Source organism: Macrosteles quadrilineatus, unplaced genomic scaffold (assembly GCF_028750875.1).
Source record: "Macrosteles quadrilineatus isolate MER2022 unplaced genomic scaffold, UCM_ALF_1.0 Scaffold_8__2_contigs__length_117827958, whole genome shotgun sequence".
Classification (NCBI taxonomy): domain Eukaryota; kingdom Metazoa; phylum Arthropoda; class Insecta; order Hemiptera; family Cicadellidae; genus Macrosteles; species Macrosteles quadrilineatus.
The window spans coordinates 74326365-74342466 of record NW_026542601.1 but is presented as its reverse complement, the minus strand read 5'-3'; positions in this window follow the sequence as shown (position 1 = coordinate 74342466).

Genomic DNA, 16102 nt, shown 5'->3' with positions numbered 1-16102 from the left:
TGAGCAATTGACTCACTCGAGAGAAATCCTTACTCCCGAGCCGTAGGCGAGTGAGGAATGGTTTCTCGAGTGAGGCAATTGTACTTTGCACTCGAGTTGCACATTATACTTTTCCTACAGTTACCATAAAACAAATAAATTGGTGAAGAAACATAACCTATTTTTACACAGAAGTGAACTTTTAATATAACATTTAATGTGAAGTGACAAATACAACAATACAACAGCTGACCAGCTGATTTACAGCCAGTGCTGCCAACGTATTTCGCGCGCATACGATGCTGCCTGCATGTTACGCGCTCACTATTTCGTGCCTTCACGTTGCAAATCTGGAGTGAGACAAAGTAATTAGAGTGAGACAATGTAACATTGTCTCACTGATGAGCGAATTGGCCACTTTGCTTTCTCAAATCAGTGAGAGAACATGTACATTGTTGGGTAACTGTAGGAAAAGGTAATTTCTATTAGAGTTTCGCCCCTTTGCATTTAATTAATTTTTTGAGTGCAAATTTAAAGATCCAGTGATGCTGGCAAACTTTCTTTATAACGGTTGTGAATTATAATTTAACAGCTGATCCACGAGTTGAATGTTTAACTACTGGCAAGTAAACAAGAGACAACAAGTTTATTTGAAATAGGATTCAGAAATTCTTTTCGGTCATTTGTGTATCAACTGAGGTAGGCAAATCATTCTTTATCATGTAGTCAAATAATATATTCACAAGTATAAACAGTCCAAGAACAATCAAGATGTTGTATTCTGTTCAGTTGGGGATTTTGTTAAACTATTTACAGTTGTTTAAAAACTTTACTTTTTGTCTATTTCTGGTGTAAAAAGGACCAAACAAGTTTGATATAATTTGATACAAAGGAAATTAACCATTGTCTTGGTAATTTAGAGCCAGATTGTTTCAAGGAATCGATCAACATTTAAATGCCTTTTAAATGTACATATCTACATACGTACATAAGTCATGTAACGAGGGATTTCTCCCTTTGGCGTCTCTTTCTGGGTAATTTTGCATGATTGTATAAACAAATTGTATTGACTAAACAAAGAATTGTACTGGCTAATTGTATGATAATATTATATCGACTAAGCGCCAAAAATACATTACTGTCAAATCATCTTCATTTGTATGATCAGAGTTAGTGTACTTTACATAGTTATCCTAACTTTTCTCTTTTGGGTAGTAAAACATCAGTACTACACTACTAGACGGATCTGATATTGAATACTATTTTTTGTTAAGTCGTTGAATTAAGGTTAGAATGAAATCTTTGTCGTAAAGGAAAACATAGTTTTAGGATCAACCTTAACATGGAACAAGTATTGTAACACTAACAGAAACCTGTAGCCTAATCAGTTAATTGTGTTCGCTTAATCAACACAAACGCTCGATTAAGTATAAGTAAAAACTTTCAGTTTCCTTTTGTGTTAACATTCAGTATTGCCAAATGTCTAGTTTGCTCAACCAAAGAACTAGTCCCGTCCATAGAGAATAGGAAAGCGTCTATTGATTGTCATTCTAACCACAACTACAGCAAGCAATCGTCTTCCATCGCTTTCTAGATCGAAGGTAGCCAAGAAAAACAAGCGCTTTGCAATCGATTTCGATCGTTTTCTCTTTGGAAATTCAAAATATAACACAATTCGGAACGTAAAACTTGTGTGAGGATTTAGTGGTTTTCGAGTGATATTGATTGTTTAGGTTTGAGATGATAAAAGTAGAATAGAATGGTTCAGACATATGCTGAGATGCAGTAAAATTACCTCTGTAAATATAATGTGTTGAGGAAGTCGGACAAAATCAACACAAGGCATCTCACTACATTCTACACTAATTTATTTGGTTTAACATACGCACCTACTAGCGTCCCCAACTCAAATGATAATGATGATAATAATGAACTCTTTACGAAAACATGGAGAAATTAGGAAAGCAAGCGTAGGGGAGGATTTTATCTAGGAAATTACAGTTTTCATCTGCCATCTCTATATATTTACTGTCACTAAAATAGTTTTTTACTTGTTTGTAGCATTGACTATATAACTTTATGTCAATGATTGTAGGCTAGAAAACTTTACAGAATAGTGGTGCTGTCAAAAAGTAAAAGGATACGATGCTCAGGCTATGTTTGGAAGAGTGGAGCAACTTCAATTGTTAAAAGTGTATTACAAGAGTACCGGTACCAGACTGGGGTCTTGAGGAGGGATTTCAAAGTAAGTAATAGAATAAAATGGAAGGTGATATGTAGGTACTTTGTATTTTGTCATCGATAAAGTTGATGATTCGCTACATAGTAATTAAATTTTAAATTAAGATTTAATTGGATGAACAATAGGTGTACACATTACATTTTTCACAATGAATTTTTACATTATTTCCTTTGTACGTCGATCTGTCTATGAAAATCTATTTGTCTACAAATCTTGAACAATTCGAACTTATTTTGTAAACCAAGTAGCCTAAAAACTATTCTAAATTAAACACAGTTTTAGCAGACTACTTGATTTTTATGTGAAAAGGGCCAACAGCTAGTATTTATTATATGTGTATCGATGATATTTGTAACAATACACTCAAAGAGAGTCTTAAAGTCCGAAATATAATTTTCTCCCTTAGTTGTTGTAATTGTGATAGTTTGTGTGACATTAACTATTTTACAATAAATTTTCCTTTCAGTCTGGTTTGATTGCACAGGTGATTCGACAGAAATCGGCAGTTTGCATCAGCGCACGTTTTCGGTGGTTAAATTCAAACAACTCTACATTGTTTCAACAACAACAACAACAACAACAACAACAACAACTGGGCACAGTTCGCCTATGGGAGACTATACGTCATGTTATATCCTTAGTCGATGGTTTAATGCATATAGTCCTTTACTCATACTCCTAAAAAAGCTGACTGTTTGTAACAGCTGATTTCCCTAATCAGCTGACCATAGCAAACTCGCACACAACATTGCAGGTCTAAAAACAACATTACACAAACATGCAACCGCAGCAAACAACAGACACTACCATACTACTTCACGAAACGCAAAACAATGATTGCGCCAACAGCTGATCACAATAAACAGCTGATTGCCGCCAGACCGGCTGACCTACAGTATAGCGAACACCCATTCATAATATCGAGTGGCATTTAAATTGGACAACAAGTTTCGGGCGTCTATACAATTATAACGGAATGTGAAAGTAAAGGCGTTTTGCATAAGGTGTAGCGCCCAGCGTTAAGCTGATTTTTATAATTATTATTGATTCTAATTCGCATGACGCTTTCTTTCGGTTGGATTAGTAAAAAATTAGCAAGTGCAGAGCCTTGTAGGTTTCCAATATTTAATTTTGTACAATGTAAATTAAACCTATATTCAATAGGAATACGTAAATAAATATTTGTAACATAAAAAATTATATTAGTGTCAGACAGACAACATTTGTAATCCGTCTTCTTTTGTTACATTATTCATGGGTGATAGGATAATCATTTTGAGCACACGTTCGATTCAAAGCACAAATAAATAATGTATATAATATGAAATAAACAAAACCTCCGTGATATCATATCGCACACAGCTTAACGGCGGTCCAACACAAGATGAAAGAAACTGATCCGAGTCAGGTTTTTCGGGTAATCCTGAATTGCGCCAACTACTCCAGGGAGCCACCCGTTCACCCGATACGTTTCTTTAACTGGTCCAAGTGGCGGCCCTCTGACTGTATAATTGAGTAGGTTAGGTTAGGTTACGTTAGGTTAGGTTAGGTTTGGTTTGGATGACACGTAAACAAGGACATTCCTTCTGCAAGCAACTCACCCCTACCTGGCTTGGGCTAGAGCAACTAAGGAACATTTTTTGGGGCCCTTTGAGGGCTTGGCACAGTTAAGGAACCCTTTGGCGCAAGTAGCACGGCAAGATGAAATGCTAAACTAATCAAATCGCATGTACAGAGGTTTTCACTGTTGAGAACTTTTTATCTGCCATTATTTTTGTCCAACACTCTCTTTGCGTGGATGAAGAACGGCTGTTCTTTGACTGGAAATAAAAACAACCAACTTTCGTCGAGAAACCGTCACACCACAGTTTGCAGTCGAGTAGCTCGGTTTCTCGACTGATTTTCGAGGTCGCCACGCCTCTACGTGTTGCAAGCAAATTTCTACAGTTACCTCCCCCTCCCTCCCCATCACGACTCAAAGATCAGAGTACCAACTCTTAATTGCGTTTTACTACAAATAATAGCACAAAATCCATCGTCCCTTCCAATGAAGCATCTCTCAGTATACCTCGTCTGAATTAATGATAAAGTTTAGCCAGATCAGTGTAATTTCAAATTTATGAAGATTTTTCATCAATAACTTGCTAGTGATTCTATTGTTGGTGTTTTCTAGTGTCTGCCAGTGATATTTTGAATAAACAAATAATAAATACTCGGGAATGAGGGCCAAAAGTCTCAAAAGTTTGTGTATTTGCAAATGTGGATCATCAAGCACACGGCATATAATATAGATATTTGATATTATCAAATCCACTCCTCTCTCGCCGATGTCAAAGGAACTAAACACACGCCCAATTAATTAAGTTTTCCTACCACTGCATAGAAATGATCACATTGCTGTATCTGTAAACAATACGCCAAACAGCTCATTGCCGCTCTAGAGCAGGAATAGCTCATTGCCGCTCTAGAGCAGTAATGGACCATTCCCGCTCGCTAAATCAGCTGATTCCACAGTTTTCATTTCCACACCAACACTAGCCAAAAGATCCGGTACGTTAGTTAACAACCGGTAAGCAAATAACACAACCTTAAAGAGCAAAAATAACCTAAATGTGTTTATATAAATCTATAAAGTAATCTGTGTGTTTGAAGTTAATTATGGTGGTAGGAAAAGTCTTCTGTGTATTACGAGTACAACAGTCATTGCCGCTGTCGAAATGTATGACATACAGTTCTCTATTACATTATCATATTATTAGAATAATGATATTGTCTTGGTTTAGAGAACAATACGATATCCTCTTCAGCCCCCCTCTCACCTTTCACTCTTCGGTTCTTTTGGGGCTCATAGCATCCCAACTTTATTTGTTATTTCAACTATTTTAACAAAAATAAAATCATATTAACATTCATACAATTGAATAATTAAGGACAAACTATTAGTCCATGTTTTTATTTATTTATTTTTATTGTAGATCCCACGTCATCTACTAATGGGTGAATCGTACTTCATAATGTCCACCAAATATTAAAAAGAAATGTGATTGTTTTTCGTGATTTTTAGTAATTCTGTCGCAGTTGATCTTTCACACATAAACATTTGACCGGACTCTACAAGCAAGACTAGCCTACTCAGTAACACATTAAGACTGATAAAGATAACTTAATTCTTGGAGTTTTCCCGGAAATGATATTGTCACCTAATTGCTACACCATTAGTTTGGAGGGTTTAGGCTACTTAGGCCTGATATTCTAATGCGAGTGAGGGAATAACAGTTCATTGTACTGAATGTTATATCACTGTCAATGGTGGGGCTGTTATTGAACCGCCACGATTTTTATGACCGTCCCGAGATACTTGAACCGCCACGATCATTAGAGCGGATTATAAGGGTCAGTTTTGCAGGGTTGAAAAACAGTTGAACTGCCACGCGGGTTCTGCAGGTAGCGAGGGAACTTTTTGAATTATTTATCCCTCCAATTCCCTACTTAGATATAGGATAGACTAGGAATCAAGATTCAAGGCTACTGCGAGCAATAAACTATGTAGTTCCTAGTACAGAAACACAATGTAAGTATAAGCATATTCGTTTTCTCATACTGTAGTTCCTTCCTATTTTTTTTTTTTTTTTTAGAAACATATTACGTATTTATTTCTAAGTTTGTACGTTAATTCAGTGTTTTGTGTTAGCCTCATTTTGGGCCTGGAATTCCAGCTCATACATCGACATTTTGATTTTTTGAACGATCGTGGCAGTTCAATTACCTCGGGACGGTCATAAATAACTCGTGGCGGTTCTATATTCCCCAATGGTGGTGCAGCCCAAAGCTATTTTTGTCCTTTTAGGGGTGAGCGAGGGGTCACCAGAAGACTGCCCCTGGACAACTACCCCCCCCCCCCCTAAGCAAGTTCCTACGTCATTTTGAAGTTAGAGATGAGGGGGGGGGGAGTTTTCCAGTCACGGACACTCAAGATTCGTTGTCAAGTCAAACTGTTCTAAACTAACCTAACCTAACCAACCAAACTTGCTGTAACATTTCGAAATTCAGTTTTATATTCCCCACATGGCTTTTCTGTTATCCAACGGAATTACTCTAATTAAAATAATTACAATTGCATAGCATAATTTTGCTAGAGGGGGTAGTATTCCAGTCGCGGACACACCTCCTATATTGGTTATTTGGTCACGTTTCGCCGTGAGAGGGGGGGGGTGGTTTTCCAGAGACTATTCCGTATTCCCTGTGCGAGTTTTCAAGTGCAAACCTTAAGTGTCAAATCTATTTGATTTTGTTCGGTCTGGTTGTCGGGAGGCCCAAAGTCTAATTAAGAATAACCAATGATGACTGGACCCGTAACTAACTTGGGGGATATTAATCGTCACTGGTCCAATAAACGAAATTTAGGGCGAGTTTTTACTTGATACCAAGAAACCAGCTCTAGAACGAACCTTGACTAAGTGTGGTATTATTGCAAACAAGGCTATTTTGACCAAAAATATACCAAAAATTCCAGATTGTGGCTATTAATTTGTGATGCCCTTCTTAATTCATTCACCATCTACACAAGTTCTGCCTTTGGCTTCACAGTTCTTGAAAGTAGGCTAAAGGGGAATATTGTTTACTTCCTTGTGTGAACTTTACGTACAGACACCTTTACCGTTATCACCCGTTATCAGAACGCCATGTTTGATCAAATATCACCGGTTATGTAAACACGGCAGCTTAAAACACATTTTTATTATTTGTAAATAATAGTTCTGTAGGCTTCTTTCCGTGTGACGTAGGGCTAATGAAATGGCACACATTATGAATCTTTCGTACGCGAGAAGTTTGGTTTTATCGTCAAGTAGTGAAACTTAAATTCTCAGCGTTGACACTGATCATGTTTTCAATATTCTTGCACATTCGCCTCAATATTATGTATATGTTTTGAAAATTTGAAATCCCAAATCGTGGTAAGACTGAAGGGGACAAAATTTCAAAAATGTTCCACAATGTTGAAATGGCAATCAATGTTGATTGAGATAGTGCTTCATATACAAGGTGAACAACTTAAATCCTCCATTGGTATTTCAGAAACTATTAAGTTTAGAGGGAGAACAATTTTTATGGCAATAAAAAACATAAATTCAGTTTTTATTAAAGTTTGAATATGCGGACTGTTTCAACCAGTATTTTTGTTATTGCAGCTACAAATTTTGTAAAGATACAAAACAAGAGACATAAATAACGTTAACACGGACGGAGTATGGTTTCAATGGCACGAATTTCGTAGGATGCCAAAATTTCTTCAGTTTGGATTCTATACCTAACGCTTTTTATAACTAATGTGATCTTTGGAAGGATTCGATAACAGCTGTGGTGTCGATCATGATGAACTGTAGCCGCGATCGCCTGTTGAACAAGTCATTAACCTCAGGGCTATCACGATCGATAAAAAAACTCATTGTTTGTAGTAAAATGCGTGATAAATTGAGTAGGTCTGATTACATGAAGGTACTACTGTACTGTACTAGTATTTTTAATGCAAATTGTTATTTATTATCCCCGTTGATCAGCAACACTTGTAAAACACATTGTATACCATTCTGACGTAAAAATCAGATTTCCTAAACTCGTGTCGTAAAATTAAAAAAGAGTCTAATGCTAAATTTAAATTTTGCTGGAAAATATGGATTTTTTGTTTTAGAAAATCAGCAGAGATATTCTCAAAGATAGGGGCGAACAATGAACAAAAGGTAAACCTGGCTAAAAAATAATTACTTCCTATCTATCTATATATTAATAGGCAAGCATGTTTCTTTAAAACCTTTTTTCTCAGCTCGTGTGTATCGTAGGGAAAATCTACGCATACCGTTAGAAAGCTATTTTCCTGTAGGTGTGCAGAATCCCTTTATAAATTAAAATAGGCTCAAAAATAAGCACAAAAAATGAACTTGAAATTTAAAAAAATTAACATGGGTCTTATGGGTTGCTATGGTGATGACGAAATAACAACAAAATATAAACAGAAAATCAAAACAAATGGAAGACATTCCAATCACATGTTTTATTTACAATGTGGGGTGAAAATAGAGAAGATTGCACAAAACATACTTTTGGTCGATTTTTCGACCACGGGGCGTGCTCTCGTCTATATATTAATAGGCAAGCATGTTTCTTTAAAACCTTTTTTCTCAGCTCGTGTGCATCGTGGGGTAAATCTACGCATACCGTTAGAAAGCTATTTTCCTGTAGGTGTGCAGAATCCCGTTATAAATTTAAATAGGCTCAAAGATAAGCACAAAAAATGAGTTTAAAAATTTGAAAAAAATTAACATGGATCTTATGCGTTGCCATGCTGGTGACGAAATAACAACGAAATATAAACAGAAAATCAAAACAAATAGAAGAAACTCCAATCACATGTTTTATTTACAGTGTAGAATTTCGGTAGCGTGTGGAGTGGAGTGTATTTATAAGTTAAGCGGAGTTTGATTCTTCAAATTAGAACACTGAGATACAATTAACAAATAGTTTTAATATTAACAAATAAACTTTCAATGATTTTACAGAACTTTAAAGAGAGATTACAAAAGAGAGAGGGATCTTCATCTTGATGTGTTTGTTTTCAACTAACAAAATTACTAATAAATTATTTCATTGTTAAATCACATATGTTGTTTTAAACATTAAAACAAATTAAAAACCAATGCCATCTGTATTTATTTTTAGTTGATAGAAAGCATTATTATAACAAAGTTAATTATACTGAATATTACTGAACATACAGTGTGGGGTGAAAATAGAGAAGTGAGTAAGTTTACATTACATATTTTTGGTCGAGTTTCGACCACTGGACGACCTCTCGTTATTTTTAATGAGTGGAAATAGTTGCGAATATTAATTCCTCAAACATTTTCCATAGGGTGATCCACCATTGGTATCCCAGAAAATATTAAGTTTAGAGAAACCATTACTTGGACAACTTCAACTATTTTCTTATGTCATTAAAAATATGAACTCCACTTTTTCAATCATGGCTGCCTCCCTCCAATATGGCGGTTATCTTTAAAATTTATTATGGAACACTTTTATTTTATGATTGTTTTATAATAAAAAATGGTATTTTAAACGTTTTTATATCACATTTTTCTTTAAAGCTAGACTACTTGTTAGCTGCTATAGCATGTTATACCTGTGAAAAAATGGCTTACTGTGTTTATTCTGCATCCTGTAACTTCTAAACGATAAGTTTTTAGAGGAAATTCTAAGTATAAATTACACTTACAATCGTACAATCTGTATATACCTACATGCTAAATGATCATAAAATTCAGAAATCTTCTCTTAAGACGGATAAACCTAAAATAGTTTGTGGTGTTTTGTGTTTCGTTGTTGTTTTATTATTTTTTTTTTTTGCTTGTTTAGCCTCATGATTATAACTAAGCCCTAAATAATATTTCATCATTTTCCCACCAAAGTTACTCCCAAGACTTAAAACTCTAGCAACCTCATATTTGTTAACCAACAACGGACGTTCCGCAATCCCTCCATGGCGTGTCTGTTTTCCCGCAAGATTTTCCCGGGTAAGAGTGATTGAAGCTGGATCCAATCCATCTGATACGCTCTCACTTACAGAAGCGCGCACACCACTGAGCTAAAATTATAACTGGAGGTAGCACTGCCATGGCAGAAGTCTGTCAAAAGCGAGTCGCTGATTTTGTTAGGTTGGTATAGCAGTAAGTTTTCTTACCATAGCAATAACATGGCTTCTTATAACTAGGTTGGTATAGCAGTGAGTATTTTTGTCATACTTGAATACTTTTAATACTTTAATAATTTTCTTTGAAATGGTGACCATACAAAGTAGGTATTTTAAGCCAAGTATAATAATAGTTATAGCAATAATATGGCTTCTTATGGACACCCACCTCACGCAAACATGGCGGCTGGCGACACGCATCTTTGACATTCAGTGCTACCTCCAGTTAGAATTATAGCTCAGTGGCGCACACTCACCACAGAGTAAGAAACTGACACCGCAGGTTTATTGGTGACCACAGAGAAATATTATTGGGATATAACTTACGTAGGAAGACCGTTGCTGTCAAAGACTAGGAGGCAAGACATTAAGGAAATGTCACAGGGTCGATGATCTTTGATACGTAATCTGGTTGGATTTCCAAAGAAAGTGTCGAGTGTCATCTGCTTCTTGTGTTTGAGGATGTTTTTGATAACTTTTCACGACTCGAACTTAATTAAAATCAGAGACACAATTGTATGAAAGTATTAAAACTATTGACTTTCGTGCTGAACATTTTAGGCGTCAAAAATTATAGCATTGATGAAGATTTTTTAAGTAGTTAGTAATTCATGTATGTTTGTATAGTCTATCGTCTATCAGTTCAGACCACGTTCAATCTACTCCAGTTGGTATAACACTATCTAACTTGGATTTAAATTTTAGTGACATTTTAAGGTCTATAAAATGGAACGTAAAGACTGATTTTCAAACATTGCTGATGCTGATAACAATAATCGTAAGTACCAAAAACAACAAAACGTGTACACCCAAATCAATTCTGCGAATGTTTAAATTATTCAAAACAAATCAAGATAGTAAGTAAAACCCTTTCCAAAAGTTAGAACACATAACCATCTACATATTTCACTGGGATTCAGTTTATAATAACAACAAATTTCCTCCTTGCTTGTTTTTATGGTCGTATATAACAACTCCTTTATTTTTAAACTAATTTATCACAAAACGATATTTGCTCTGATTATGTAGTGAACTTATATTATTATTATTTCATTTCTATCCTGTAACTGTTAAAATCTAGAAGGAGCATGCTCGGACCTAACTGCGATGGCTGTCCATTTCTTATTTAGTGCTCTGTGGGGCTGTCCATTTTTACGTCATAACGTTGTACTCCTGCACCGGTCCTGATTTCCAGCTTGGAAATCGCCGGCGAATTCATTATGATTACCTCTACCTTAGTACTTCCGACCGGATATGACTATCTATGTAAACCCAGCTGATTACCACTTCCGGTCAGTGTTGCAACTATTTAAAACTTAAGGGTGTTACATGACTGGCAAGTTCTACTAACTTTATAGGTTGAGGTAGATAGGGGATTCGAGTTGTCCGGCATATTGTTTATTAAATCTTTTTCGATGAAATATATTTTACTCAGCATTGATTGCAAATATCTTCACGTCTCGAGACTAGGTTTGCCCATTGCACTGATTGAAGCAATTTTAATCACTGTACAAGAGTAACTTACTAAATTACTTTTGATCTTTTCATTTAAAACCCTTATCTAGGTGGGGTTGGTACAGGTAGGTGGGGACCAGCATTTCCATGTTTTGTTGCTAGAAGAATAATAATGAACGCAATATTTAATACGATTTTTATTTGATCTGATGGAGCTAATGCGAGTACTGCAAACTAGTTTTAGAAAATATGTCCACAATGACCTGCTGTTATTGTATAATACAATACGTAATGCTATTCAGGGGAAAACTTGGCATTTATTGTGTCTCCTCTTAGTGAACACCTTTGAAAATATTTTTGAAAACACACACATTTCGCTTGAAATAAACCAAGGTTGATTGTTTTGGCAAGAAACACTTTTTTGAGATAAGAAAAGATTACGCAGCTAATAATTCCGCAGACTTCTAAACATCAAACTTGGCTTTTAAATTTTTTCAGTACTAAATAATCAACATTTTTGAAATATTAGAAATAGCTCTTATATAAAACGAAACCCAACATATTAAAGGCACTCAGTCAATTTAGTGATAAATAAAACTGTGTGATAGATAATTGCAGTTAGTTAAGTTCGTTAGGAGATAATACACAATGAACATTGCAGAGCTGGTGCCAAGGTCAAGCTGTTGACAGATGTTTTACACACGTTCTGCTGTCAGAATATTGACAGCACAAACGTCACTGACGGGGAGTGACTTTCAATAAACACGAAGATCCATGAATATAGCCTAATGGCTTACCAGTCTAAGGTATTGTATGAAAGACGAACCATAATGTCAATAAGCTATAGCAAACTTCAGACCAAGCAAATATCCAGGTATTAATGTCAAATTTGTTCAACCACGATGACAATAATTGTAGAAATTTGTTTTGTCAATTTCTAACTAACTTCGTTTAACTTACCAATATATATACTCTTCTACGACGAGAAATTTACTAGATCGGTATATAAAAAACTACCATTTTAATATAAGAGCTATGTGTGTATTAAGAGCGCAAAGTACGCCATTGCCGCTCGAGAACTGTTGTAGATGGCCGCACGAAGCTTAAAGTGCAGGGTGCGGCATGATGCGGTCATACATTTCGAGAACGGCAATGACTGTTTGTGCTCATCTATAAGTACTAGTGGTCGTCCTGTGGTCGAAACTCGACCAAAAATAATTAATGTACAGACTTCTCTATTTTCTCCCCACACTGTAAATAAAACATGTGATTGGGATTTCTTCCATTTGTTTTGATTTTCTGTTTACATTTTGTTGTTATTTCGTCACCATCATGGCAACCCAGCTGTCCATGTTAATGTTTTGAAGTTTTCAAATTAGTTTTTTGTGCTTATTTTTTAGCCTATTTTAATTTATAAAGGGATTCTGCACATCTACAGGCAAATATCTTTCTAACAGTATGCGTAGATTTCCCCTGCGATGCACACGAGCTGAGAAAAAAGGTTTTAAAGAAACATGCTTGCCTATTAATATATAGATAGATAGATAAAAGAGGATGTTTGTATATATATTTGGCAGTGATAAACTCAGACACCGCTGAACCGATTGCCACGGAACTTGGTACATACGTGTAGAATTTCATGGAATAGGTTTATACACCATCAATTTCGTGATCCGTCCAATCGGCTCCGCCCCAGTGGCTCTGGAGTTTCCCATGTTAACCTTATGAGAAATGGAATTAATGAATCTTAACAGCTGTTTCAATTAAACAAGTTGGTTGTGTTCTATGATGTTCAATAGCATTAAAGTTACAAGGATTACCAACAGGGTGCAGCACTATTATTTCTTTTACATTTATGACAACAGCTAATTTTCAACCAAAAGGTGAGTGAGCATAGCGAACGAACTTCAACCTGGAGGAGAGTTAGCGTAGTGAACGAGCTAACCTGAAGGCAAGTGAGCGTAGCGAACGAGCTAACCTGTAGGCAAGTGAGCGCAGCGAACGAGCTCCAACCTAAAGGTGAGTGAGCGTAGCGAACGAACTTCAACCAGGACGTGATTGAGCCATGCGAACGAGATCATCTTGAAAATTAAGAAGTTAAACGGGGCAAAGCCCGCGGGTTACAGCTAGTATATATATATTTTCCTACCACCATACCGTAATAATAAACTTCTTTCATTTTATAACACAGAACAGATACACTTTTTACTTGTATATAAAATGTCTTTAAGGTTATGTTTGATGTTTAGCTTATGTTATTTGCTTACCGGTGGTTAACGTATCGTATCCGCAGCTGTGGTTGGTGTAGAAACGCCAAACAGTAAAATCAGCTGATTAGCGAGCGGGAACGAGCTACTTTGCGTACTGTTTACAGGTTGGGCAATGTGATCATTTCCATGCAGTTGTAGGAAAAATTAACTATTGACTCGCCATCGGAAAACTAGGCAACAAAGACAGCCTCAATAGTCAGGCTATTTCCCATTACCTACTGTGCAAATATTGTCGAAGAAATCTGTGTTAAGTTAAGTGATTTTCCAAGAACTGACATAGAGCAACGAGGTGAAGCAAAATATTTTAGATCCACATTATGAAGTTTATGTTGTTTTATACCGTTCGTCAATAGCGAGTATCATAACAATTATTGATTCTTATAAACGCTTTCTAATTAATTGGAAACTGTAGCTGTTCCGTAGTGCCACGGTCGAGTGGAAAGACGAGTAAAATAATAGAGTTCATGATCCAGACAAACGAATCATAGTCATCATAGTCATTGATTTATTTATATTGCATGGTTTATGCAAAGTTTCACAGGAAAATTTATAAAAGATGTGTAGACTCAAACATTTAACCAAAGAAATAATGATTTCGGTTTCTTTGGCAGCAAATAAAAGAACAGTATTCACTTAGCCAATAGTAAAAAAACTTGGACAAAAACCGCGTTTGTTTTGCGTTTTTAACATTTTTGGTTAGAAAATACACTGCTGGACTGCTTTTAACATCAACTTATAAAATAAACTTTATAGTGTTGCATTATTTTATACGATCAGCTGTTATGACGTCACTGTAACGGACTCGCCTGTAGAATCAGCTGTCTGCAATGGTCCAGATCAGCTGTTATGTCAGATATTATACAACTCATGTACTCCCGCACTCTCTCTCACTGTCAGGCCCTAGGTATACTCTACTAATGTTTTTGTAGTATCTTTGACCTGTAGATACTGAAGTAGAAATAAATCAAGTAAATGCACCAGCTGTAGCCTATTTTTGTAAAAAAAGAATAAGGTTAAGCCACCCATTGATGCGTTTCTACCCAAAACCCTTCTTTCTCCCGTGGTTGTCGCAGAAATAATTTATGTGCCATAAAAGTTGTAGCTTACAATTTACTACAATTATATGAAACTGTTAGTTTTTATCCAGTTTGAATAGGAAACTATAATGACACAGTAATACTGTATATGTCCACGTCTACAGTGGCTAGGACATTACAGTAGTTGGTGTAGTAATCTAGCCTAATTACTAATCATTTGTGTGATATTACCCAAGGGTCTACAGCAACACTCGATTTCGACATTTTTTGCACTTTAACTCTGGACATAAGTGTTTTTTTTTTTTTCAGCTGGAATACACATGATCCGTTGCGTTTTACATGGTTATTTTATGTATATTTCCAGTTAGAAAAAATGCATAGATTTAAATATTTTTGTATAATTTGGTAAAATGATTGTACAGTAGATATATAGAATACAAGTACATAAATCCCTGAGATTTACACATTTAAAACGTCCAGAGTAGATCATAGTTTTGTATTTTCAATATTAAATTACAGTTTTTACTTTTAAGATTGCAATTTAATTGCAGTATTTAATAAGAAATATTTTACAGCTCGTTTAAATAGATGGGGTGTGTACTTCAGTATCCTCTAGGTCAATTGTTTAGTTTAGTTGAATGAAATTTTGGGAGAACAGCTGACTTCAGTAGCTAAGAACACACAACTTACATGGACGAACTTGTTGTCACATGACGAACAGCTGATCGTGTAAAGTAAAGCCAACCACCTGACGGTACCACCCGCATTGTAAACATTAAATCAAGGTGTTATAGGGGTCAAAGATCCAATGCCCAAAACACTTGTCATGATAACTTTTTAATACTACAGCACTGTATACTTCTCCTAACGACCAAAACTACTGTAAACGAGTTTTTGTGAAAGAAAGAGGTTGGTTTCTAAAAATAAAATAGTTTTGAAATAAATCTTCGTACTCGGAATATAAACAATTCCACTATTCTAACTGCCAATACTTATTATACTTGACTGATTCACGTTCGTACAGATATAATAGTGTGCTCCGGACTTTTAGGGACTTTAGGGTCACAGCATTGGCACCAATCACCAATCAAAGCATTGCCCGAAATAATCAAATTAAATTATTTTTAAATGTTAACGCACTGAATACCATTATTTTAAAAGAATTAAGAAACTAACAATAATTATGTTCAAATAACTGAACAATTCATTTCAAAATTGGAAAAATTATATATATTTAACTTAAAATTGTAATTATAACTTAAGTACCGGTAGTTCTCATCGTATATTCTGCAACAACTGCAATTAACGGTAGTTAAACTGTTGAAATGTAAATTATTGAAGCATTCGATAAATCTAAATTATTTTACTTGCATTT